General features: G+C 36.5%; 1 long non-coding RNA gene across 1 annotated transcript; it reads left to right on the top strand.

Annotated features, from left to right (window-relative positions):
- The first annotated feature begins 345 nt into the window (after positions 1 to 345).
- Positions 346 to 5358, top strand: LOC135519976 (uncharacterized). The gene is made up of 2 exons (XR_010452328.1): positions 346 to 1873; positions 4320 to 5358. It is a non-coding gene; the product is annotated as an uncharacterized LOC135519976 (long non-coding RNA).
- The last annotated feature ends 642 nt before the right edge of the window (positions 5359 to 6000 follow it).

Raw genomic sequence — 6000 nt, 5'->3', positions numbered from 1 at the left:
GATGGACCAACCTTTGACCTGAGAGGAAGCGAGCCGAGTGGATACCACACCTCGAACATAGTTTTTTAAAAGAAAAAGGTAAGCGAACCACACAGATTGAAGTCAACTTTTTTAAATATGCCTCGGTTGCGTATACTCTGAGTGTGAATTCCTTTGTAAGGAGGGCACCTCGGAGGCGTGAGCAGGGCCCGAGTCAGAGGAGAGTAATCTGAGAGTTTGTGGACTCAAAGATACTCTGCCACTGTCTGGTTGCGAGTGACCAAGAGCTGTCCTGACACTGAATTGATCACAGTGGGGATTGGTGCGGTCTGTGGGGGTGAGGGGCCAGGGGACTGTGTGTTTCTGTGTGAAACATGGTACTTGGTGCTTACTTGGAAGAATGACCTCATTCTGTGTGTCTGTTTGATTGTCTAAGTGACCCTCAGAGGTGGTGAATTTCAATGATTTTAAATGTGCTAGCCAGGTATGCCCTGGGTTACTCTGTGTGAGTATTTTGTTATGGGATCACTAGGTAATATTTGTCGGACCGTTCTGTGTGAGCGGGGTAGGTTGACTCTGTGTGAGTACCTATCAAGTATGTTCTGATGTTCTGTGTGAACGTCTGACCAGTTCTGTGTGAACATCTGACCAATCCTGTGTGGGGGATCCTTAAAGTTCTGTGTGAGTACCTAAGATTTTCTTACGTTTTATATGGATTCTGTGAATTATTTTGAAATTATGATAAATTGTATGTGTGTATAATCAATTACTAGAGATTTGATAAAGTAATGCTGAGAATAAAATTAGATACAATTTAAACCACCCATTCGTAGACGTACGTAGGTTGAGTTGGTATCTTTAATGGAGAATTTAATAAAGATGAGGGTTTAAGCACTATTAAACTAGTCTACAAAATCTGGGAAATTGAGCTCTAGAAACTGATTAGAGTGTGTCCATTTTTGGTTATCTTACCCTAACGATGTAACTATAAAACGCATATTGATTATCTTCATCTGGGTACAACATTTGAAATAAAACTGCCCTTAAGGTCTGAAAATTGTATATTTTTTCTTCCCAGTATGAGAGGAGTTGCGGGATTTAATGAATAAACTGTTTTCCATAAAGTTAGAGAGAATTTGAGGGAATCTCGACATAATTTATAATGTCGTACAAAGCCTAAGGTTTTCCATCGAACTAATGATCATTGCGTGATTAATTGCCGATAGTGAGGTGTCTTGATTTTACAATTACAGACAATTGTAAAGTGGGTTTATTTGCGAAGAATCTTAGTAATTTACATTGCGTTGGTCGTATAGTGGTGAGCATAGCTGCCTTCCAAGCTGGAGTCCCGGGTTCGGTTCCCAGTCAATGCGCTAACTAAAAATCTGAGTTTTTGATTGTAATTAAACTATTTGTATGTTTTGCCTGGAAAGTTGTGGTCGCTAGTGTTTGTATAAGATATAAACTTAATGTTTTAATAGCTTGTTTGGTTCAAATTGACAGAAGGGATAAATTGAACTTTTTAATAGATTGTTTAGGTTAAATTGATAGACTAATTCATTCAACTTAAAATAATAACGAAGCTAATTTTGATGCAAGACGATGTCTGTTCACTAAATAATCTGCTGAAATAATGTATTGAGAATTGAGTCGTATTTAAATTACAGTACCAATAGAGGAGACAGTTGCCTAAATTAAAGAAATTCTAAATAAAAGCGGAGAGATAATGGCAATAGAAAGTGATTTCCCAAATGTTTTTCATTCTTATAGATTGACTGACACAACCCTAACCCTAACCCTGTGTGTGTTATTTTTTAAAGTTTTGGACATTTCATAAGTTTGAAGAGGAAAAAGAAGAGGAGGTTATAAAGTTTGGTTTTAGTCTTACATAGAGGTAAGGAAAAACATTGAAATGAGAGGGGTTATATATTTTTGCCCACATGGAAAAAAGTAATAGGATATGTTGAGCTGAAAGTAAGGAAGATAGTTAGTTGCTGTGTTGGCTACTAATTTTCAGGGTAAGTTGCTAGAGGCAGGTAGATTGTTGTGGAATAACGTAAAACTACGTCATTACGTTGGATATACAATAACATTACTCAAATTGTTTTGACCATTGTTCAGGTACACTCTTTTCTTTACTTCTGGCAGTACAATTTTGATTGAGAGATGTTGATTGATGTTGTAAGTTCTATTCAAGGTCCAACATTTGTGATAAATTGGGTTTGGGTTATCGAACACGTACTACTGTTGCTGCAGACAGCCAACAATAATTTGCAATTCCTTGTAAGTCGCTGCGGCCTGGGCCTGGGCTCAGCGCCTGCTGCTGACATCGCTCACAATGCACTTTTGCCGACACGGCAATGATGTTGTGACTGAAGGTGACAGAGAAATTTGTTTGTGTAATTTAGAAGGAAAATGCGTGAATTATAGCTTTGAGTCACTTTTCAGAAGTTGATAGAAATTTCCAAATACATTTTTAAAAGTAGCTGTATATTGTCAGGGTAGTCTGAAAAGATGCTAAAACTAGCAACAAAATTGCTAGGTGGCCATCACTGATTGGTGGCGTACATGGCTATATTTGGCTATAAGAAAGGGAGATCTGAATGATTGAATCGTAAAACATTGTGATAATGTATTCTGATGGTTATTGATTCTTGGTTTGATTGTTTAGGTAACACCAGAGTGGAAAAAAGTTTGCTTTGATTTTTACGCTGATGAGACAGTGCCAACTTTTGAAAGATTTTAGATTTGTTAAAAACTCAGGATAGTTTTTTAAACAATTTATATCAACAGGTTGAAATTATTAGATTGCTGATGAAAGTGGTTTGTTTATTTGTTTATTGTTGATTTTAGGTGTTGATTTTACTTAATTTAACATTGTATTATCTGAGTAGGATTCTTTCTTCCAGGACGGATGGAAGTTATCTAAAATATGTAAATTGAAGGAGCCATGGGAGAACACGTCTACATTTTTATTAAACGCCTGGGATTAAATTACTGATTCCTTACGCTGAGAAATGTACTACATTTGTGACAGAGGAAAAAGTATTACATTTAGATAGTAAGGATAATTGTATCTAAGGGTAACATGTTTAATTAAGCATACATATACATTGATGTTGATTAAAACTTATGATTAATGATTTGAGGTTAGGTTTGAGGTTAGGTTTGGTTTATAGTTCACTTTTGAGTTTCTGAATCGATGTAGTGTAATGAATACTAACAAAGTGTTTTGTGTTTTTTTCTGGGAAAATGGGTGTTTCAATGTCTCTCTTTGAAATGTTTCCTGGGACTATAATCTTGGGGAGAGTGAGTGAGATTGAGGCCATAAACGACCAAATTGAAAGGGGCCTGGAAGTTTTTGTTTTTACCTTAAGGTTTGAAAAATACACACACGTAAAAGATTTGTTATGACTATTTGTTGGTGTTTTTAAAATACTTGATTTGTTTTTAATTTTTTCCTTTGGGTTTGGTGAGTTTTCCATTTGTTTTAGTGCAAAGGTATTTTAAAGGGGCACGCAAGCACATGGAATTTTATGGAGTTTCATGTAGTTGGAGATTTAATTAAAAACGTTAATTCTTTTGATAAAGGAATGTTCTGGGAACCTGGGATACAACATGTAGGAACTATTTGACTATTGTTTGCAATTTGCCTAATATAGTGAAACACACTTCTTTGAAGGGGTTTGTATGAACTATGACCTCTATGATGACATTTGGATAATGAATTTATGGTGATTTGTAATACTGCTTTCAAGATAATTTGTGTAATTTATAAATATGTTTGAGTTTATAGTTCTTAGCCATATTTGTAATTTGGACCAATGTGTATTGTGAGAGGGCATTGCTTTTAACTAAGGGTATGCTGCTTTAAGTCTATTTTCCTATGACCATATGGGTTTAATAATTTCTCTTTGTGGAGTTTTTTCAGTTTAGTGATTTTCATTTGATTATGTTATTTGAAATATATATATATATATTTTTTTTTTTCCAGTAGTAGTTTAGTTTTTTAAAACATGGGGGACAATTCAGTTTTTTGAGGTTTTGAATTTAAGTTTATACACCTTGAGTGATATGTGAAGGAGTGTATTGTATTGTTGTGTTTGTTTTGTTCTATTCCCGAGGGGTATAGGTCTAACTTCTTGATCCTTGGCTCTACGATGGAGTTGACAGTGAGATGGGGAGTATAGCCAATTTGAAAGAATAGTTTCAATAGAATGTGTTGATATTCTCTTTGAAATATGTTTAGATATGTGTATTAAGAATCATTGGTAAAAGTAATACTTTGTCATGTAGTTAATGAACTGAACTAAACTGTTGTTCTGATCTGTTCTTTCGAGGTGATCATGAAAAGTGACATCAGACGGTATCTTAATGCATGGAAGAGATAATTGGACCGAATAGAGTGTGTACCTCAAAACCCCCTCTAACTGACTGAAGAAGAGTGACAAAGGCGTTGAATAAGGCCCTTCCAAACCACTTCTACCGAGAGAAAGGAACCAAGCCAGAAATCGGTGTACAGTATCAGATCTAAGCTATTAACTGCTTTTCTTTCATGCTTCTCTCAGTCCACATGGAGTGATCATGGAGAGAGATCTGTTCTAACCTTTTCTTATGGTACTGGTATATTGGTTGACGAATGGACAAGACATGAGTGGTAAAGATGAGACATTGAAATTGGAACATTATCATGGGCCATCCACTTTGAACTGTAAAGCTATCTGAAGAAGAACAAAAAGGACACCAGAAGAATCAGTGCCTGAGGGGGGGGGGGGTTGGTCAACTGTGCCAATCATTTTTTTTATACTTTTGTGGTATCAGGTTGATTGTAGAGGTCTACACCATGTAAAATTATAGTAATTTAGATTACGAATGCATTGAGATACTGATCTGTATTATAATGATGATTAAAAAAGTTAATGGTAGAATTATGAGATAATTATTTTGAATGAATGTAAAATCTGCTAATATTGATGTGTGCTAAATTGAGGTTTTTACTTTGAGTCACTGAGGAATGTCATTCTAAATTTTGGTTGGATAAATAGTTGGGTTGTTAATTATGATTTGGAATATGAATGATTTTACATTTGAAGAACTACATGGAGTACTGTCTGGTGTGGTCCCACCGTCTCAGACCCCAGAGCTTGAGCAGGGTATTTTAGTTTTTGAAGGAGCGGGAGTGTATATATTTTATATTTTGTAGTGTGTGTGAATTAATGTTAATTTCCCTTTCCCGTATGGTTATTATTTTACCCCTGTCCAGTACATATTTTGAGTATACTGCCCTACCAAGCAAACAGGCAGTAATTGCTCATTTGGTCGAAAATGACTTAGTTATTTTTGCTACATTAAATGCATGCTTAATCATGTGGGCACGTATCCTGCCTCTATTGTATTGTGTTCTGGAGAAAATGGGGGTCATGTTAGCAGTAACTGCATAAAGTTATTGTGAACCAAGGCAAATAAAAGCCATTTTTCTCAGTTCCACACTATGAGCAGTTACTGAGAGAAGGCAATATTTTGGATGAATCCCTGCCTTTTGGTGAATCCATATGTGGTGTCAGGTTGGGTGGAGAAGAGGTTGAGTGATAGTGTACTATCCTTCCAGGCTGCCGGCCTGGTGTAGGATCAGATAGGGACAAGTAGTCAAATAGTGGTGAGTTTTTTTGTAGGTTTTGTTTGTAGGCAATTTTTCTACAAAGTGTGATCGATCGTAAATAAACAAACAATCAAACTTTACTTGGTGTGGGTGTGATCGGCACGGCTGTGTTGTGACTGGGTCAGAGATGGTAGGAGAACTACTGATAGAGAAGAAAGTGAAGCAAGTATGGAGCATAGTGGTACAAAAATAAAGCGGGAGAGAAAGGGAGTAGGGGTTTGAAGGTTAATGAGAGGTCTATGGAGGCAGAGAGGAGGCAGAAAAGGAAGTTTGAGGAGAGCAACAGTTTCCAACGCTAGCGACAGTTCGGAGGTAGAAAGTGCAGGGGAAGGGCAAGATCAGACGTGAGGGGAGCATGGAGT

This window comes from Oncorhynchus masou, chromosome 29 (genome assembly GCF_036934945.1).
Source record: "Oncorhynchus masou masou isolate Uvic2021 chromosome 29, UVic_Omas_1.1, whole genome shotgun sequence".
Taxonomy (NCBI): Eukaryota; Metazoa; Chordata; class Actinopteri; order Salmoniformes; family Salmonidae; genus Oncorhynchus; species Oncorhynchus masou.
This window is presented reverse-complemented; position numbering and strand designations above follow the sequence as displayed.